This window comes from Macrobrachium rosenbergii, chromosome 59 (assembly GCF_040412425.1).
Source record: "Macrobrachium rosenbergii isolate ZJJX-2024 chromosome 59, ASM4041242v1, whole genome shotgun sequence".
NCBI classification, from domain to species: domain Eukaryota; kingdom Metazoa; phylum Arthropoda; class Malacostraca; order Decapoda; family Palaemonidae; genus Macrobrachium; species Macrobrachium rosenbergii.
The window spans coordinates 9,004,898-9,027,374 of record NC_089799.1 but is presented as its reverse complement, the minus strand read 5'-3'; positions in this window follow the sequence as shown (position 1 = coordinate 9,027,374).

The window sequence follows — 22,477 nt, the reverse complement described above, 5'->3', positions numbered from 1 at the left end:
CGAGACCATCGAAAGATAGATCTATTTTCGGTGGCCTTGATTATGCGCTGTGGTGGCTGTACAGAAAACTCGATTGCGCCGAAGAAACTTCGGCGCATTTATTACTTGTTTATTTTATTTGGCTTATATTTCTAAACAGCCTCTTCGTATCAGGATAAGATAACGTTAAGGTACATGAAGCAATTTCCTTCGGAAGGAGGTTACTGACCTGGAGATAATATAGATTGCAATGAGAGACATTAAGAATGCATTGGGTATGATTCGTGTCCAGATCCCTCTCTGCTTTTCATGATTTAAACCAGCAACGGTGGAGATGCGACTTGGATATGCAAATTTTTCCTTATGCAAATTTTTCCTTATGCAAATTTTTCCTTATTGTCTCGTCGAGAGAGCAACGATTCCCAGTGAAGAAAACGTAAATCTGAGAAGGACGTTCTAGAATTTAGATTTGACCACGCTCGAGCAATAAAATGCCTTTGAAGCTTCTCAGGCGACTCACTGCAAATTACACCGTTTCTTGAAGGTATAGGTGGCCTACAAACACACACACAACACAAAGTATAAATAGAAAATATTGCTTGGAGACTAAGGTCTAAATATGTTGGTCGAAATATTGTAGCTGATTCCTTTTTTTTTGTTTCTTTTATGGACATTTATAATTATATATATATATATATATATATATATATATATATATATATATATATATATATATATATATATATATATATACATACTATATATATACACAAAGACATACATACATACATATATATATATATATATATATATATATATATATATATATATATAGTATATATACATAAATTTATCCAGAAAGTCACTGAAAAGCTTCTTTCTTTTATGAAAAGAATATTATTTTAAAAGACGTTTTCTTAGCATAGAAGGAGGTGAAAATTTATTTTCGTATTTCTCTCCCTCATTGTTTAGTAAATTATCATTTGAAAAATAAAGTTATTGGAACGCTATCATATTTTTTTTGGAGAGAGAGAGAGAGATTTAAGAAGCATTATCACATCTTTTGTAAAGAGAGAGAGTGAGAGAAGAAGAAGATCTTTGCTACAGAAGATTGGAGAACATCACATCCTCTTTTGTATAGAGAGACAGAGACAGAGAGAAGAAGAACAATAAGAAGAAGAATATCTTGCTTAGCAGCATATTTGAAAAACATTATCACATCCTCTTTATTATGTATATATATATATATATATATATATATATATATATATATATATATATATATATATATATAAAACAGAAGAATATAGAGGTTGAAGAGAGAGAGCAGAGTTAACAAAGTTTATTGCCATCAAAACATATCACATGATAGGTTATGGCAGATAATAACATGAAAATGTCATCCACGCTTTTCCAGAAGTGACATTTTTGCATTTATATTGTCTGTACTTCCAGCCTTGAGATGCATCATGTGAGAAACGCTGGTCGAATAAACTTGTTCTTGTAAGAGACATGCGTGAGAGAGAGAGAGAGAGAGAGAGAGAGAGAGAGAGAGAGAGAGAAGAAGAAGAAGAAGAAGAAGATCATCTTGCTTTGCAGGGATAAGCACAGAAATTACAGTGAATATTTCCCCCACCAAAACGTGAAGTAGTCTGGTCTCCTCTCTTCCCAGACGAAATGCTGTGGCCCTTGACAGCTGGAACTCGAGAGCACTCGGGGGATTATACTTAAACATGAAACGTCTTTGATTAAGTTTGCATTCCACTCCAGCCTCCGAAAGATCACAAATCTCTCTTTAACACGAGCGAGTCAAAACATACACAATCTCTCTCTCTCTCTCTCTCTCTCTCTCTCTCTCTCTCTCTCTCTCCTCATATTCCTAATAATACTTGATTAAAGAATTTTCCTATCACCAACGCATATGTTCCAACATTATCCATTTCTGCATTCTGTTTTATATTTCCCCTCTCATTATCAGTCATACCATCCTCTGTCTGTTGTCATTTGTCATTTACCTCTTATAGCACCCATCTCCCGTCTGTCACTTATCGCCTCCAGTTCCTATGGGGCCATTAAAATCCATCGCAAAACACTTCTTCCTCGTATATTTCAATTCACTTTGTTTCAGTATCTCTCTTGTGTGTCTGTCCCTCATTTTAATGAAATTCATCTCAGTGAATTTCCTGCTCTCCATCTGCCTTCATTTAGCACGTATGCGAGAGAGCACGCACTCACGCATGCACATACACATACCAGTAAATGTGTTAATTTCAGCTAGATTAATATTCCCTTAAAGGATGAGAATCGGTCAAATGAAAAATGAACAGTCATACCATTAGCACATCCATTCTCGAACTTCCGACTCTTGAATTAAACTCTCTTGAAATAGAGCATCGGATCCAGTTCATTTACAGTGGTCTGTTAATACTGAAGAGAAATTAGAGTCGGTAATTACATAAATCACAACACAGGCGCATATTGCTTCACTTTGGAATCGTATCTTCAAATAACTGAAATAACTGTGGCCAACGAACTTTAATTAATAACCGCCGCGATCAGATGAAAGATACAGGCGCATGCGCGGGTAAACACACACACACCATCACAATTTATGCATATATTATAGTTCATTGCAGTGTTGCAACAAACTTTACCTGAATCACGTAGGATATTTTTATTCGGTGTTTCATGGAATCTCATGACTTTATCCAGTGAAATCGGAAGCCCGAGAATAATTAATTGGTACTTTCTATTTAAGAAACGAGATGAAGATATTTTATAGAATCTGTTCTGAACGAGTGAAATGATAAGATAGAAATGGAAATTAACTAAACAAGAAACCTAATTTTTTATTGTTGGCGAGATTCCAAGAACAAAAAAATAGATGCAATTGATGAAGGATAGAGTTGATGGTCTGTGTGTGAATTGCATTTTCTCCTCTCTTGAAATGTCCCTTTTCGATAGAATGAATATTATTGCTCTTATCATACTAATATTTAAAACAGAACCTGATGATGAATATCCACTTTTATTGTTATTGTAAGTGGTAATTTTCCTTTTTTTTGAGCCATCATATCAAGGACTGATGTTAGGCAGATCGACTAAGTAAGTTTATGCTTTTCTTCAGGGGCTTGGTAATCAGTGATTTTTAGATATGTCCTCCAAACAAGTTTCAGGTTTTCAATGCAGGATCCTTGATGTGGGATACATGATCCTATCTTTCGAGTGATGAAGTCATTTAGGCTTTTTCCCATTCTTAAAAATACCGAACTATCAGTTGTCTAATTGATAGCTGGTTTGCCATACTAGATATTAAGGTATTCATTGAAGCATTGCCATTAGTACAATGTACAGTCAGTAGCATGAATCCTTTAATTGGAATTCCTTATGGATTGCTGGCAAACCAAATCCACTTCTATTACAGCAATTCACTACTAACAAACTTGTAAGTACTTTCCCATCATGATACGCTATAGGAAAACGGAGAAATACTTGCAGAAGCAATGCCCAATGTCCATAGACATTTTAGGCTCTGAGTGTTCCAACCTAGCAAGAAGCATCACCATTTCACATTTCAAAAGGTGATGATCAAAAAAATATTCTGACTGTCAGTGAACTAAATCATATTTGAGAGTGGGCTACAAACTCTCTCTCTCTCCTCTCTCTCTCTCTCTCTCTCTCTCTCTCTCTCTCTCTCTCTCTCTCTCTCCTTGAGAAATGTGTTAAAATTATGATTTAAAAAAGTCGCACGGGAAGGAAATATGATTCAAAATGAAAATATCACAATTAGCGTAAGATGTGGGTCCTTCGAGTTTTGCCTACAAAAGCGTAGTAGCTCCTCCCAGACAGGTGGAAGAGCTCTTGAGAAATCTTAATTTGACGGAAGAACGTGTTTATATGCAAAGAGTTTGGGCCAAGAGTTTGCTTTGCACTCGGATAATGAAAGAGCAAGTTTAAGAGCTTCTGCGATGCTTCATCTTTTTAGGATAAATATTTTGAGAGAGAGTGAGAGAGAAAGTTATGTACCTAGTTTTACTTTTCAGACCACTGAGCTGATTAACAGCTCCTGTAGGGCTGGGCCTGAAGGATTAGACTTATTTTTACGTGGCTAAGAACCACCTGGTTACTTAGCAACGGGACCTACAGCTATTGTCAGAATCCGAACCACATTATAGCGAGAAATGAATTTCTATCATCAGAAATAAATTCCTCTAACTCTTCATCAGCCGGCCGGAGACTCGAACGCGGGCCTGGCGAGTGCCAGTCCACAGCTCTACCGACTCTTCCAACGAAGAGAGAGAGAGAGAGAGGAACAGACTAACTAGATTTAGAGGTTTCAGAGCTTCTGCGATGCTTCTTCCTTTTAGGATAAATATTTCGAAAGAGAGGAAGTGAGAGAACTAGATTTAGACGTTTAAGAGCTTCTGCGATGCTTTATCCTTTTCAGGTAAATGTTGAGAGAGAGAGAGAGAGCAACAGACAAGTAGATTTAGAGATTTCAGAGCTTCTGCGATGCTTCATCCTTTTAAGATATTCCTAAAGTGAGAGATAGAGAGGGAAGGACGAGGAGGCGGGGAAAGACAACTAGGGTTAGACGTTTAAGAGCTTCTGGGATGCTTCATCCTTTCAAGATAAAAAAAAAAATATTCCAAGAGAGAGAGAGAGAGAGAGAGGAACAGACAACCAGATTTAGACACAAAAACACACATAAAATGCATACATTCCCGAGGTGTCTCTTCACCCGCAGAGCGTCTGTGAATAATACTGTGATATCATTCACCCAAAATTCAGGACTCCAACCCAGGAGTTATCCTTTGCTATTCTTGCGAATGCAGGCGGAAGAGTAATGCCCCGAGGTGCTCTCGACACTTTTCATTTTATGGAATATCTTGGGCGTAATATTTCACTTTATAATGCCAACTATTTCCAGTCAGAGTTACGAATGAATTTTGCGTGTTATTTCAGCACAGTCGAGCCTTTGCCACTTTTCAGGAATCTCTATATTTGTTTTTATTATTAGTGATCATTTGCGTCCGAAATAAAATTTGAGATAGCTGACCATAATAAGAATGAATTAGGTGATTTGAATATGATTTTTCATATTCTTGCTCGTTAAATTTGAATTAGGTGATTTGGATATGATTGTTCATAATCTTGCTCGTGAAATTTCGCTAACCTCTAATTTGAATGTTTTATTCGTGCTTAATCTTTAGACTTTTTCTGCCAGGTTTGCAAAACATCACGAATATATCCGATTAATTGTAAAGGGGAAAGAGTCTATTGTTCTTTCGTTAATCCAGTGATGAATGTGATTGTTTCTGTCAGGTTTGCAAAGCATTACGAATGCATCTGATTAATGGTAAATGAGAAAGAGTGTATTGTTCTTTCGTTAATCCGGTGATGAATGTGACTGTATCTTTAACCAAATGTTCCAGAGTGAACACATCAGTTTAATAAGCGAAAACCATAAGCGGTTCTCAAACAATGCAGCAAAGCAGAGCAAGAAAAAAAAATCACTAATAAATATAACCTACTGCCATGAGGGATCAAAATAAACACCACCTCAGGACATAATTGCCTTGCCTTTCCCACTCACGAAACCACTGCATGCAAACTATTCGGGTCAACTGTGCCGAATGCGGTTCTCGCGTTATTATTATCTTTTTATTATTTTTCCACCTGTCCCTCTAATTTGTCTGGTTTTTTTCTAGTTGTTTCTCAAATCGATTTCAAGATTTCTGAGCGAGATACAACGAAAAATGAAAAGGGGAAAAAAGCTTTTATATTTTGTAGTCCAGTGCAGTTAATCATTTCAGCCATTATATGACTGAAGGATATCTAAGAGGAATGTTCCTGTTTACATTTTAAAGTTTGTTGTCACTTAAAATGACCCTAAGTGATATCAGCTAATAACTGGCATTCCTTATTTATCTGTCCATCTATCCATTTGAGATGAACTTCATAATTAACCTAATTCATTCGTAATTGCAGTTTTAATGACGATGCTTGTACGACAAATTGCATCTTTAGAATATCTTTTATCGTTATGTAAAGTTAAATATCACTGTAAACTTCTGACAAGTATTTAAAAACATTACTGATTTATATCTAGTTTTGCTTTTTATCATGTTCCTTTGAGAATTAAGCGCCAGGAATGAAGAGAAAAGCAAATAAACTCAAATTTCAAATAGAATCACCATATGTGCGTAAAGAGAACTCGTTAGGATTAGACGAATTGACACCTGTTCGGAAGAAAATACTTCCACACGTCTGGCAGCGCAGTTAAGCGCATGCGTACTCGCCCATGCACACTCATCTTATTTCCGCCACTCACGAAGCATACAGCCACTTTAAAAGGGCTTGAATTAAACCGGCCCTTTGGCGGATAAAACTGGACCAGGTTCTTCTTCTCTCTCAACTTTTCCTTTCTCTCTCTCTCTCTCTCTCTCTCTCTCTCTATGTGAGCTGGAGATAATCCAGTCACGACGAAGAATGAAATCAGAATCACCAGGAAGTTAGTTATTTGTTATTTTTGTCGTTCACTTTTATCTATAAGTAGTAAGCTTTTGCTATAACCGATTATAAATGTTTCCGGTTACCCATGGAATATAATATAATAAAGGAAAGCGTCTTAGTTCTTAGGTCTTGATGGTAAATATTTTCTTGGATTTTACAGTGCCTAAAGAACATTTCTTATGGGGAAACAAAAATCAAATTAGAAATAAAAGAGGAAAGCAAGTGGCCACACTAAATTCTTGCTTTTATTTGTCCAGGGTAGCGAGGGCTGTTTTAATTTATCCAAATAAATGTGTTTCTTGTAATCATGAACTGTAAATATTTTTTGTCTTTCAAGGAAATGGAAGGTTTTGATGGAAATTATTGCGGTTTTCTTCTTTATTTCGTTGTTTACTTTCTGGTTAGATTATATATTCTCTCAACACTGAATACTGATGACATTAAAACATTGTATGCATAGATTTATATATATATATATATATATATATATTTATAAATATATATATATATATATATATATATATATATATATATATATAAATCTATATATATATATATATATATGTATATATACATCTATATATACTGTACATCCATGTGTATATATAAATATAAATATATATATATATATATATATATATATATATATATATATATATATATATATATATATATATATATATATATATATATATATATATATATATAATATATATATATATATATATATATATATATATATATATATATATATATATAGAGAGAGAGAGAGAGAGAGAGAGAGAGAGAGAGAGAGAGAGAGAGAAAGAGATCCACATCAGCCCTGTTATCCCTCTCAGCGACAGAAACCAACCAATTAACAATGTATACATTCTGTACTGTCGAAGCCGTCTATGGATACATAGGTGGGGATTCTACTCTGAACCAGTAGGAACTATTTACATTATTTCTCGAGAGTTAAAGGATGAGAAACCACGCTTCCAAAGAGGCCGAAATTTGGTCAAAAGAAACAATAATATTTTTTCTTCCTGTTCTGTGATCCTTTGCTCTTGGGAAATAACAGTCTTCCACGAATGCTGATCGACCTGCGAAACATAATCTCTCTCTCTCTTTCTACATGACGTCGAGAAACAGTATTGTGTCTAAGCGATGATGTGTTTCATCTCCTCTTCGAAATGGCAACTACTATATTTATTTATCTGATAACCGAACCTTTACTGATTATGTTTGTGTAGTTTTGAACATTTACATCCAAAGAAGCAGATATCTAGTTTTTTCCAATAACATTCTATTTTTAGATATTTTAAGCCAGCATTTAATTCAGATTAACTTTCTCAGTGAGTGTGAAAGAAATAATCGCAGACAAATACGTGTAGGATAGAGAAAAATACTTCTATCTCACACTAGGCTCGAACACAGACACTCTAGGGTGAAGTGTCACGACCTCTTGGCTATCAGTAACTATATTTTCTGTACCTTCTCATCACATTCAGTCATTTAGAATTTAGGCCAAGACCAAGCCCTGGGACCTGTGAGATCATTCAGCACTGAAAGGAAAAGTGACGGCAAGGAGGTTTGAAATGTGTGACAGGAGGAAAACCTCAAAGCAGTTGCACTGTGGAACAGTTGTCGCCAGGGGATGGAAAGGGAGATGGAAGAAAGAGAATATTGAACGGAGGTACAGTAAAAGGAATGGAAGAGGTTGCAGCTAGGAGCCGAAGAGATGCTGCAAAGAACCTTAAGTAATGCCTGCAGTGCACCACGTGAGGTGCACTGACGGCACTCCTCCCGTACGGGGTTCAGTCATTGGGATAATTGATCTGGAAGGTGGGTAGAACCACGGCCACCTTCAGGTGGCCGTGGTAGAACTCTCTGGTGTCAGGTGATAGTGGTCAGCCTACTCAGGTAACTCCTCAGGTACTGGTTAAGTAGTGTGTTTGGGTTCCATGACCTTTTGAGGCCCTTTTGGCCTTGATTCTTATCTGAAAGGTCTTGGGTTCGATACAGTAATTATAAAGATAAGGATGATATATTTACTTATAAATGCATAGACAAGATTGTCCTTGCTGTGCTAGATTACTGCTTTTAATCCACAAATTATTTTTATTAATTAAAAAAACCTTAAACATCCATTAGTTATAACATGATTTTTTGTCATTAAAATATAACAAAAAAATTAACGTATTTCAAAGATCATAAATTTCTCTAATCCTTTTTTTGGGGGGTCCTATCATTTATGACGATTCCCTCCTCCAAGCCAGGCATCTTTTATTGCTCTGATATTTTGCTTTTTATTTTATTTATTTATTTATTTTTTTATCGTCCGAAAGCTCAGATGCATCATGGCAGCGCCTCACTCGTTAGAGGCGAATTAACAGGAACTCCTGGGAAAGTATCATGGCGGCATCCTACACATTTTATGGGAATCCTGCAGCAGGGAATTTTATTTCATCTGCGGTGGACCGCGCTCTCCTTTCCTGTCGTAAAAGTCCTTTATCTCTCTCTCTCTCTCTCTCTCTCTCTCTCTCTCTCTCTCTCTCTCTCTTTTCAGAGAATTGCAAGACAGGAGAATCTCTCTCTTCAGAGGATCGTAAGACAATAAGATATCTCTCTCTCTCTTTTTAGAGATTCGCAAGACAGGAGAATGAAAGGGCAACTGACTGATTTAGTTCTGTTAACTGGCTCCAGAATAGCTATTGTTTCTTGGGGCACTGAAATGCATCATTTGCTTCCAATAATACAGTGCTATTGGTTTGCTTTATTTCGCTTTTATTTAAAAAAATACTGTATATACTATATATATTATATATATATATATATATATATATATATATATATATATAATATTAATAACAGGACCTCATTTTAACTGGATGGTCCTGTTATCAATTGTATTAATGCACAGAACAACTGTATAAGTGATAAAGTTTATATATATATATATATATATATATATATATATATATATATATATATATATATATATATTTGAAAGGGGAATGGATTTAATTTGGAAATTAATTATTTGTTCTCTTATTGGTTAGAAATTGCCATGCTGCTTTTTTGTTTCTATATTGAAAAACTTTACGATTAAGTCTTTAGATCACAGACTGCGATTTACATGGCATGTTCCATGGAAACAAAATCTCTAATGTTGCATGAATAAAATCTGAAAAAAAAAAAAAGTGAACTCAGCAAATTAAATAAATACAAACTGAACGTTTTGATGTACTGTATCATGCTTGCCTGAACCCTGAGATTGTAATGAACTGTAATGGCTGCAAACCACCTGGATTTCAGCCATGTAACCCCTTATTCATGAACCCTGTACATAACTGTTTCAGTGTTGACTGAAACTAGCGATAACTCTTTTCATGACGTGAAATTTTCACTGAATTCCACCACGAAACAAAAATCTCTGACATAAATTCGAGCTTGTATCACTGAATGAAGGATCGTAATTTTCGGAAATCCATCCCTTCTTTCGTGTAGGCTGTATAATTTGGTCCAGTTTCGTGTTTAGGAGGTAAATTGCTTGCGTCTTTTCTCCTTAAAAAAAAAGAAGAATATTTTGCGGTGGTTTTTGTATGCACGTAAATCCTTCATGTTTGCTTTTATGAGATTACCTCACGAAAACAAAAATTAACGGGTGGAACCTCGTAGGGGGTTAAATGCCATCAGTCCACCTCACTCGGTGCACTGCAGGCATTACTTTAGGTTCCTTGCAGCGTCCTTTCGGCCCCAGGCTGCAACCCCTTTCATTCCTTTTTACTGTACCTCTGTTCATATTCTCTTTCTTCCATCTTTCTTTCCACAATTTCCTAACAGTTGTTTCATAGTGCAACTGCGAGGTTTTCCTCCTGTTACACCTTCCAAACCTTCGTACTCTCTACTTGTCTTTCAGCGCTGAATGACCTCATAGGTCCCAGGGCTTGGTCTTTGGCCTAAATTTTATATTCCATTACGTGAAGGGTACACAGAATAACACAGGATTTACACCCTTGTAAATTCTGTTTTATTATGTTCCGGGTTGTTTTTCACAAAAGCGTTGCAAGTCATTAATGAAATAAGTATAAAAAGATCAGATTTATTAAAGAGACGAGGGGAGAGAAGATTAACGAAAAAGAGAGAGTCTGATAAACGAGACAAGGCGACCGTTAACCAGCGAAGACAAACTCATTTGGAAGCAGACACAGCTGTCGGAGATAAATGAGTCACTTCTCGTGTATTTGTGCAACGGCGATTCAGCCGGGACAGTTCTTGACTAAATGTGCCTGAGGGCCACTCTATATTAAAAGTAAACTGAAGAGAGCAGAATGAATGTGTTATTTTGGAAGGGACGAGAGAGAGAGAGAATGTTGATAAGGAGAAACAGTTTTAACCGGAGCTTGTTGAGAAAACGGTCTAATCCCTAATGAAATGCACGACGTTAAATATAGATTTTTATTTACTTGGGTGTAAATAGGAAATATAGCAACGATATAGAACACTATTGTGGAAGTTTATATACATAATTGAAAATGATACGATCTTCCCAAAAGAAAGTTTGGCTCGGTTTAAACGATAATTAATGTACATAGGTCTAACATACTTTGCTTTAGGGAATTTCCAGTAGAGCTCGTCGAAAGCGTATATTTGCGTTGCCATCAGGATCATATGAATAAATGTTTAATTAGTATTTTAAAGGGTAAAATCAGTACTGAGTTTTATTCTAGGTGCATGCGATAATTTTCCTTTCGAGAAAGCACTTTAGGAGACTGATGACTTGGATAAATAATGTTCCAATAAGCAGAATTTGGACAATGAAAGCTTCGTGATTTCCTTTTGTATTCAGACTGCGTTTTGAAAACTAGCCTGTTTTTCTAACTATTTATAAGAAACATTTGTTGTGCACATGAATAGAATAATACTAGTAATAGATTAACACTAACTGACTCCATATCATTCGTTTGAAATAACGAACACACAATACAGTATAAACACAAGTGAATGAACTGCCTCGCTTTTTTTTCTAGTTTTTTAATAGTTAGGCAAGAAACAGGAGACAAAGTTTATCCGGTAATCCACGCTGAGGAAAATTTATTACCCTAATAAGTTTTTACTGTGCAAAAGTCAAGAAGCTTCGTGACCGCGCGTGTCGCTGCTGAAACTGCTCCCCGTTTTGCTCTCTCTCTCTCTCTCTCTCCTCTCTCTGTTTATTAGCGGTAATTCCGGGGAAAGAATCCTCACGCCCTTCATACAAATTTCATGGGGCTTTTTACTGCGCGGGAATCATATCTGGCGGAGACACCCTTTTCATAATTCATGTAACACCACAGAGTCTGGTGTTTCTTCCTTTATCTCTATTGCCTTTTTTTCTCCCTTTCCAGGTTCTCTATTCATTGGTTCATTCTACTCCTCACGCCTTTAGCTATTCAGGCCTTTCATGGACGCCTGCTTCCCCCGGCCCTGGAGGCTTTTGCTCCTCAGACCCTAGGCCGATGCGTGCTTCCAGAGAATTCTACGTCAATTTAAGAAGAAGATGAAGAAGACATAGTAGAATAATTGGCAAGATTCGTGAATGGGAGTAGTTTTTCAAGTAGGATGGAATAACACATCAACCAGCTTTTGTCAATTTTGTCAACTTTTACTCAGATTTACCTCACGCTTTGTGGCTCGTCTTGAACTTGAAGATTGGTATGCTACTTTAACTCGCCCTCCGTATTAGGTAGCGCCGTCAGTGCACCTTACGCTTGGTGCACTGTAGGCATTACTTAAGGTGCTTTGCAGCGTCCCTTCGGCCCTTAGCTGCAAACCCTTTTATTCCCTTTACTATACCTCCGTTCATATTCCCTTTCTTCCATCTTACTTTCCACCCTCTTCTAACAATTGCTTCATAGTGCAACTGGGAGGTTTTCCTTCTGTTACAGCTGTGTAACCTTTTATATAAAACTCAATTTTCCTTTCATCGCTGAATGACCTCATATGTCCCAGCGCTTGGCCTTCGGATTAAATTCTATATTCTATTCTGCCACTTTATTCACGTTGGATTAGCAGTATTTTGTGAGATTTATAGTGATCTCGATTCCTCGAATGTTGGAACTCAGCAATAATCTCGAATTATTTTCCCTGTCTGTCTGGCTTACTTATACGTTTGCCCAGCTGTTAAAATCAGGAGTTGATTTATCTTAGCCATAACTTTTCAGCTCTACGAGATAGACTTCTTATTCGCTATGTGTCCTCCATCGATGAAGCAGCTGTTCACAGTGAGGTTGACCTCAAGGTCATTCTTAGAGGTCAAAGGTCAAACAGGAATATGCCACCAGCTGGGCATTGTGTTCACACACACACTTCAGGCCCGTATCCAGAGTTTTTTTTATGGGGGGGGGTCGTTTTTCCCAAAACTGGACTTTTTCTTCCATATATGGTGGCCTATATCATATTCCTGTTATCACTCTTGTATTTCCTACTATTAAAGAACGATGGGCAGCCGATCGAGACTACAGTCTACCCCAAAGCCAAATCAAAGTCCTTCAAAAGAAGGCATCGTGCTTACCCCATACAAATGGGGAAAACAAGCACGTTAAAAGAAGAAGAGTTAATGTTTAATAACAAAATTTATAAAAGAAGACTTGCCAAAAAAGCAAAAAATTTTTATTTATTACTTTATAATTACAGTCCAATGAAAAGGATAGTCACAGAAAATATGGACTTCCAGAAATTTTTTTTGGGGGGGTCATTCGACCGCCCCTCCCCCTCCCCCCGCTCTCGGTACAGGCCTGCACTTATCTTGTTTGCTCTTTGGCTCCGTTTAACAATAATTCTGTAATTGTAAAATGGAATATAATAATTCAGTATTTCCATTGTATATCCATATTTTGAATTACTACATTGCCCATACGTTGCTTACTGGGTGTTAATGATGTTGCCTTTACGCATTTACAAATATTTCCTCAAACAGAATTTTATTCCGTGACTGAAAATCCTTGAAATATACAAATAATAACACATTTTATCGAACATTATATCTACAGTACATAATTTCTTACACGGAGTATAGAAATTACCGCACATTTTACCGAGTTTGATATTTCTTTATTTCCTTAAGCAAAAACCATCCTCTTGGCCAGGCTTCTTTTTTTTGTCATTTTTTTATCATCTTTTTATTAGACCTATCAAATTTCCTTTAAGCTTGGCCATTCTCCTCTATCGATTCCCCTTCCCGAAGTCAGCTCAGCCCTGTCTACATGAATGGAGACCTAGAAAATTCACTTTTTGTTAATTTTATTTTTGTGATGTTGACGTATTCTTTAATATTTTACATTGAGTGCGATAAATACGAATAAATGATGTAAATACTGTATAATGATAAAGAGTCTAAAAAGATTGTTTCAGCTTTAACTTTTGGTCCATTGGAAATATCTTCACCTAGTGTTGTTGGAAACAAGTTTCAACGCCATGCTTGAATGACAATGGCATTAACGAAAGGATCTAGTTCATGGCGCCTTTCATTCCAGTTTAATTCTGTTTCTCTTGCATTTCTCCCTCCTGTTTCATGCTTTGTTATTATTTATCTTCAAGGAAACAAGTTAGACTTAGACTCAAAGCTGTTGATATGCAATTCAGTCGTTACCGAGACTGCATAATGTCTGAAAAACAGGCCAAAGTTTTGCGATTTAATCCGCATTGTAATACTAGTTTTTCTCCCACACCAACGGACTGAAACGGTGAAGGAAAACCATTTTGTTTTGGCTTATATATAAATTGCCGATTGATGCGGGTGAAATGAGAATATAGCCACAAAATACAGAACTGTGGAAAGTAATGGTAAACCAAATTTACACAAGTATTTTGTTCTCAGTGTTACCAAACTCGCTGTTCTCCCGTCAAATTTGGGTTCTCTAAAGTTGCTGGCCACGGATAACATGAGGGCGGCCGCCACTCGTCTCAAATAATAATTGTAACTAAATACTTTTTAGTGATGGTAATATACTTTACATAAATTGCTGCATATGGTGTACTTTTTTAAAAGAGTTTGCAGAAGTTTCTAAGGGCGATTGTGCCGCAGGTTATCGTTCCAAGTCCAATGTTTTGACAGTTACGCTGGACTTTTCAAGTCAACCAGTTCTCTTCCCCACGTTATGTTATCTGCTCTCTATGAAATTTTGATAATTTTTACAAATAGTGCCCTTTGTAGTTCCATGGATTTTACAAAAACCTTTAAGAAATATATTTCATATTAAGAATGTAACTTTTTATCGGCTTTATAGTGTCTCGTGATAACGGAGCAAGAGTATAGCCCACCCTTGGTGAATGGTAGGCTCTGTCTAGGCTACTGCAGTCTCGTTGAGGTATGTGGTTTAGAATATTTACACCTTAAAGTTGTTTTATAGAGGAAATGTAGTAGATTATCGTTAGATTATGTCAGTTTCAGTAAAGGTAACTTTTAAAACTTACCGAAGACAAATGTAAACAATTTTTGTGATAGTCATAATGAGGTTTTGGCGAACTTAACATGAATCTAGATAGAAATATCTTAAGTAGTTAATCAGCTACCGCCCTTATAAGTCTAGCAATAATAGGGACCACAGTTGGGAACCGAGAATTTAGATGGGAGTTACCAAAGGCCAAATGAGAGTTAAATACAGGTAGGCTATACATCGCAAGCTAACCTAACTCAGCAGGCCAGCATTGTGTTCCTCCCCAAAAAACCATCTTCGACCCCAAGACTATTGTTTTCCCTTTATAGCTCTCCATTATCTTATAGAGTCCCGTTCATGGGGTTTGTAATAATCTAACCAACCATATCGTTGTAATAAGCTAACCAACCATATCCGCCAGAAGTACAGAACGCCCTTGATCATTCATACTATTGAATCTAGAACTTAAAAAAAATTCATAGAATCCAAAGAAATAAGAATTATTTATATTTTCTTGTTATAATAAGTATATTTAATACAAAACAGCCAAAAAATATAACAATTGAGTAAGCAAAATGCCACTTAGGAACTTCATCACACTAGCCTACCCTACTTAAACTACTTTACTTATATTTAGTTAACTATTATCATTATACAGACAACCAGTGACACTGCTTTGTACTTAAATAGGTACTTGATAAGCACAATTTCCATGGTCTCCCATATTTAGTGCACAATACAGTACATACAATATACAGTCATATCATTAGTGAATCATATGTTCTTTATATAGTTACTTAGCCAATTGTGTGTAATATATAATTATATAATATATATATATATATATATATATATATATATATATATATATATATATATATATAATATATATATATATATGTATATATGTTACAGTCATTTTGAGGAATTGGTCATTTTGCAAACTGCCCTGGTCATTTTGGAAAATGACCAAAATATCTGTCAGTATGCAAAATGCCCAAATAATTGTGGTCATTTTTGGAAAATGACCAGAAGTTTTGGTCATTTTGCAAATGACTATTAGTATCGTTGGTCATTTTGTAAAAGTTACCCCAATAGCTGCTGGTCATTATGCAAAAATAAACAAATAGTAACTTAAAATTGATTAGGAAAAGTCTAAGTATTAATAAAGGTGTGTGTTTTTTTTATTCAACATTAAAAACTTACATTACACATTACAAGTATATTAGAATATTGAAAAATGACCAGAAGTTTGGTCATTTTGCAAAATGACTATTAGTATCGTTGGTCATTTTGTAAAGTTACCCTAATAGCTGCTGGTCATTTATTCAACATTAAAAAACATTACATTACATTACAAGTATATTAGAATATTGAAAGAACTAAAACTGAACTTGAAAATTATTTCAACAATTATCAAAATTAGCATTATCTGACTTGTTTGAACAAGAGTTGCTGCATTTACATCTGCTGTTGCACAATACTTCGTTTTTGAAGCATTTACAGCGTCTGCTCCGACATGACTGGGTGCAGCTACACTTACTGATACCCTTTACCTGGCCATGTCCCATCCAGTCTGCAATAGCTGCCTCTCGCAGACTGGGATTTCACGATCCTTTATTACCTCTTCGAGTGACATAAATTTTTCAGCATAAAGTGAACTGATTCCGACTGTACACCTGTTTAAGTAAACCATGTTTTGTCCCTAGTTTGTAAGTTCCGCCATCCATTGTCTCAGTTATAATTGCCTTTGCATTCGCAAACTCCGCTCGTCCACGGTCAACAAGTGGAATAGGAACCATGACTGTCCCCTGCAAGGGCTGGCTTGAAACGCTGTATTGATTTATCCTTCATTTTTAGCTTGCTTCTCTTGTTGTATTTTCGATTCCCCTTCGTTCAGCCTGAATGCCACGATTTCTATTGCATAGGCAACAGAGCACAGGATCATCAACATTGTCATTTACAGTTGAACAACACTGACCAGAAGGATGACATGGAATGTTTTGACCACACGAGTTGCAATTTATGGCACAACTTTCAGCACTTCTCCTGTTCTACATTTTGATCTTCTTCATTAACTAAACAAAGTGCTTCTGCAAGCTGCTCCTCTGTCTCCATGCCTTCCATTATTTCTTCTGGTATGTTGACAGCAGAAATACCAAGATGAGCCTTTCTCCGTACATGGCTTCATTAGGGTGTCCTGCCAATTCCTGAATGGAAGCGCGTGTTTTTCTGCCACTGGACAAGCGCAGTCCATTTGACCATTGTGTAGTGTTGTTATCTTTCATCCAGCAAGCGAGTATTGCTTCAACATCTCTGTTTGCTCGTTCCATGGAACCCTGTGATTGAGAATATCTTGGTTTCTCATCAATTAGCTTTTACATTCTGGCCCATAGCCAGAACTTCCTTGATTACCTCATTTGAAAATTCTCTCCCCATTGTCAGATTGAAGAATATGAGGGCTCCTTTATCACAGAAAATGTCAACCAGGTGAAAGCTACCTCCTCGGCAGTCTTAGTCTGTAGGGCTCGAAGGCATATCATCTTGGTCAAGTGATCCTGGTAATTGAAAATGAAACGGTACTTCCCATCTGGTTGACTCTGCATATCAATCAAGTCAACCTGCAAAGACACAGTACAAGACAAAATTATAAGTAATGCAAATATATCATCATAATTATTATTGTCAGCAGAATTATTATTATTATTATTATTATTATTATTATTATTATTATTATTATTATTATTATTATTATTATTATTATTATTAGTAGTAGTAGTAGTAGTAGTAGTAGTAGTAGTAGTAGTAGGGTCATGCATATAATTTATTACATTAAGGTTAGATTGGAAGGCTATGAAATGCCTACAATAACTGAGTGAATAATAATGTTTGTTTGTTTCGTTACTAACCTGAGCTCGAGAATTCATGCTGTTCGAGACGATTGACGACAACCACACACTTCCACACTACTTTTCTTTTAGCTGACATTCCTCACAATACTGCGAGAACAGCGTTATCTGATCACGTGAAATGTTTTATATTTTTCTTTGGTTGCCTTACACATACTAGTTCTTCCTCCGTGGCCAATTATGCGATGAATAGCTAAAGTACATCAAACACATCTTCAGCACAAACGAATCGCAGCTGAGTTCCTTTCTTCTGCAACTTTTGCACGGTGGTACCCTCAATTGTGACCTCCAGTATTTCCTTATTTTTTGTAACAAACGATAATCCTGCTTAGTCTTCGTAGATTAGATTGTTTTAAATTCATTCAGGCGACTAATTACTCGTTCGTATTCTTCCCGGGGAAATAAACTTGAACTATTTGTAGCTTTGTTTTCTTCAGAATCTAGAAGTTTTGTTTGGAAAAGACTTTTCTTACTTTCCATTGTGAAGCTTTTCAGTGTACAATATACTTCCAACAAATAAGTGATGAGGAGCACGAATATTTTCCGTCCTCGGCCGAACCTAAGTAGGAACTAACTGCCTGTTCAGACAAACATACACTTGCACACACACTTCGAAACATTTGTATCTGCTTAGGATACTAATTCGAGCGTGTTTCAAGTTCAGTTTTAGTTCTTTCAATATTCTAATATACTTGTAATGTGTAATGTAAGCTTTTAATGTTGAATAAAAACACACACACCTTTATTAATACTTAGACTTTTCCTAATCAATTTTAAGTTACTATTTGTTTATTTTTGCATAATGACCAGCAGCTATTGGGGTAACTTTACAAAATGACCAACGATACTAATAGTCATTTTGCAAAATGATAAACTTCTGGTCATTTTCCAAAATGACCACAATTATTTGGGTATTTTGCATACTGACAGATATTTTGGTCATTTTCCAAAATGACCGGGCAGTTTGCAAAATGACCAATTCCTCAAAATGACTGTAATATATATATATATATATATATATATATATATATATATATATATATATATATATATATATATATATATATATAGTGGAGGGTAAGTTAATCTATATTCATGTGTTTTACTATTTTTGAGTGAAAAGGTTCAGATTAAAACTAGATATCCAAATTAAATATTACTTTATTTTATTTCATATCTCCTGGGAATGGAACCCAGGCCTTCTCATAGGTGGAGTGAGTATCTTGACCACTAGCCAACTATTATTAGTTTGTAGTAATAGTAATAATAATTATTATTATTGCTAAAGTGAAATAAAAATATTATTATTACTATTACTTGTAATGCTTCTAGTTTTTTTTAATATGAATATCAGCCATTATGTAATATATATGGGCCGCAGTAGGAGCAAGAGCCGGTGCTGTTATATTACCAGCTCAGTCTAGAAACATCAACATTATGTCGATATAAGTAAACAAATTTCATATTATCTAGTCGAGTTTCGCAAACAAGCATTTGTCCAGTTAAATTCATTTGAATTTACTATCACTTCTTGGAATGTTCAATCTAAATTATAAGTCACTCGTGGGATTTATTTGATCCGCCATTAATTTTATGTTTACGTGGAGTATTTCTGTAAGTTTTTTTTTTTTTATTAATTTTTCACTAATATTCCTCTTTCTCACTTGCAGATTCTCTCACTTCAGAAAGGTAAGTTCACCATGATACACATGAGCCTTGGATAGTAGATTTTTTCTTTGCCGAATTTCTTATTTTAACTCTGAAGGGTATTGCAGGAGGTATAAACTGGTTATGCACACTGAGAGAGAGAGAGAGAGAGAGAGAGAGAGAGAGAGAGAGAGAGAGAGAGAGAGAGAGAGAGAGAGAGAAAAAAAAGTATAGCCACTTCACGGTAGAAAGGTTTGTATTACTCAAGCTATGAGAATATAGCGTTTCAAACTTTAGTGTATTATGCGTTATGTACAGAAAAAGTTCCTTAGTTATCATTAATCTGACAAACGTTCTATGATTGTTTAGCGACTCAAGTTCCACAGGCAGCGTTGCCAACACCGAGTTTGCTCTACCCCGTGGCATTTAATAGGTCCTACTTCATGGAGTTGCCAGAGTGTGCGGAAATACATGACGGGAATTGTATACCTTGGATGGAATTATCCAGTGGCCATCTGAAAGTTCCAGTGGCCAGGAGGCGTTTTTCCAAGGTTACTGATAAAGCGTTTTGTAGCACAAGTATGTGTATTATGTAGGCTCTGCTCTGTGCATTTGGGGTCAAGTGTTATATTTAATATCTTAAATATTTTAGGAAAATGAGCGTTTTTAATGTGCTGTATGTACTTTGTCATTGTACATGTTCATTTTGTATATTGTGTTTTTGAGATTTCATATGATACCTGTCCTGATCATTTTTGATTATGTGCATTATGATGTATTGTTACATTATTTATGGTAATTTCCAGTACCGAACCATATTTTATTTTTCCAAAAATGAGGTTATGCTTTTGTAGTATGTAAAATTTGCACGGTAGTAAGGCTCACTGTATATGATGCAACTTTGAAGGCTATTATGAATAAGATACAATTGTTAATTCAGTGACTGCATACATTAATTTTTAACAAGAGTGGAGAGCTATGTAAGATTATTCGTGCTGATGTTGATACTTTCAAGTATTAGATGAATTGATAATTCTTGATAATTAAGATCAATAGAGACCGTATATAGCCAGAACTTCCATTTATTGAAAACAACAGCCGCATTGCATATTGCATCAGTAACTGATTATTACTGTACTTTGATTTCCGAAATGTTACCTTCCCTCACTTCACAGAGAACAAGAGCGGCAGAGGGAGTTTCTGCCTCTTTGTTAAAGTGGCTCGTTAGTTGTTCGATAGAAACTCTCTTGCAATGTTTACTTTAACGCAGCGAATTCCTTGCCCCCTAAAATAGCATGCACTAGATCCCTTTGCTTGCCCTCCTCTTTGTTGATGCGGCTTGTTTAGGTGCTCGCTGGAAACTGTCTTGCAATGTTTACTTTTAACTCGGTGAATTTCCTGTCTGCTAGAATCGCATGCGCTAGATTCCATTGCTTGCTTTTCATGTTTGCTGTGATCTTTGATGTTGGTTTCTGTTTCTCTGTAAAATGGTTTGGGATCATGACATAGGGATATTGTGCAAGCTTATCGCCTGGTTTTTGAACACTAGTTAACTAAGACTTGAAAACGAGTAAACTATGACTTGATCAGACTCTTAATTTTTTGAGAGTAAAAAATCTAATAAAAAGTTTGAATTTGTTAACTAAAATTCAGAATGCACTTTATAAAGACGAAAATTTGAATTAATCAACAAATATTGGAAGATTCAAGCCGAAAAGTGTTTTGTAACAATCACACGCATCAATACTTTATTTTTTAAATATTAGAAACATTGATGTTCAACCATTTTTAATATTGGCACTTATAATTTAGAAAAAATTATCTTACCCTTTTTTGCCTGAAATAGTTTTTATTTTTTTTAAAAGAGATCTGCCTTGCCTTTTTGGTTTTTAATTACTGGAAAAGGCCTTCAAGGTTCCATCCACGGTGAAAGAACTTTGCGGATGGCTGGAGTTGGTGAGTGTTATATTTTCATTTTACATTTTCTGCATTTTTGTAGCCTTGGCAGTACATGTTTTTGTACATTTTAATATATATTTCATTTCAGAAGATTGCAGGTGTTAGAGATGTCAGATTTTTGGGGTGAAATTTGCATCCTTCCGTTATGTTTTTTTTTTTCTAAGCGTTTTTTACGAATATGAAGCCTTTTGGTTCGGTTGCAATAGGTTCTTCTGTAGTGCTAATTTCCCGTAGATATTTGTCAGAAGCCTGCAGGTTAGAGGGAACACCTGTTTTGGCTCCGGAAGTTATTGCTGCAGGTGAATTTGGCTCCGTTGAATTACTAGGGATTCATATTTGCTTTTTTTCTGAATATTTTTCAAACTTGTCTGAATTATTGGTTACATTTATTTTGATACCGAAAGTTTAGTTAGAGATACTTTACATGCACTCTTGGCTTTGGTGAGGTGGCTCATATAAGGTGTTAAAATTAATGTTAATGACAAGAAAATGCGATTATCGTAGCTTAGATTCGTTAAATTAACATAATTGTCTTATGATGTTTCTAAGCAACAAACGAACGCGAATATTTTAGTATAATTGCGTTAAAATAATTGCCTTCTAGTGTTTCACCCGTAGCCTGAAGATCAGTAGAAAAAAAAAATCAGAGCATTACACCCAGGAAAGGTCTAAGTTAAGTATATCTTAGTTTAACCAGACCACTGAGCTGGTTAACAGCTCTCCCAGGGCTGGCCCGAAGGATTAGCTTTATTTTTACGCGGCTAAGAACCAACTGGTTACCTAGCAACGGGACCTACAGCTTATTGTGGAATCCGAACCACATTATGACGAGAAATGAATTTCTGTCACCAGAAATAAATTCCTCTAATTCTTCATTGGCCGCTCGGAGAGTCGAACGCTGGGCCAACAGCATGCCAGCCGAAAGCTCTACCCACCTCTCCAATGAGGGAAAGGTCTAGGTTTGGAGGTTTGAGGGGGGAGGTAAGTGTAGCTAGATAACGGAGTGGGTTGTGGGGTGGGAGTACTTGAATAGACGATGCTGAATGTCGAAAAGATTTTTTCGATATG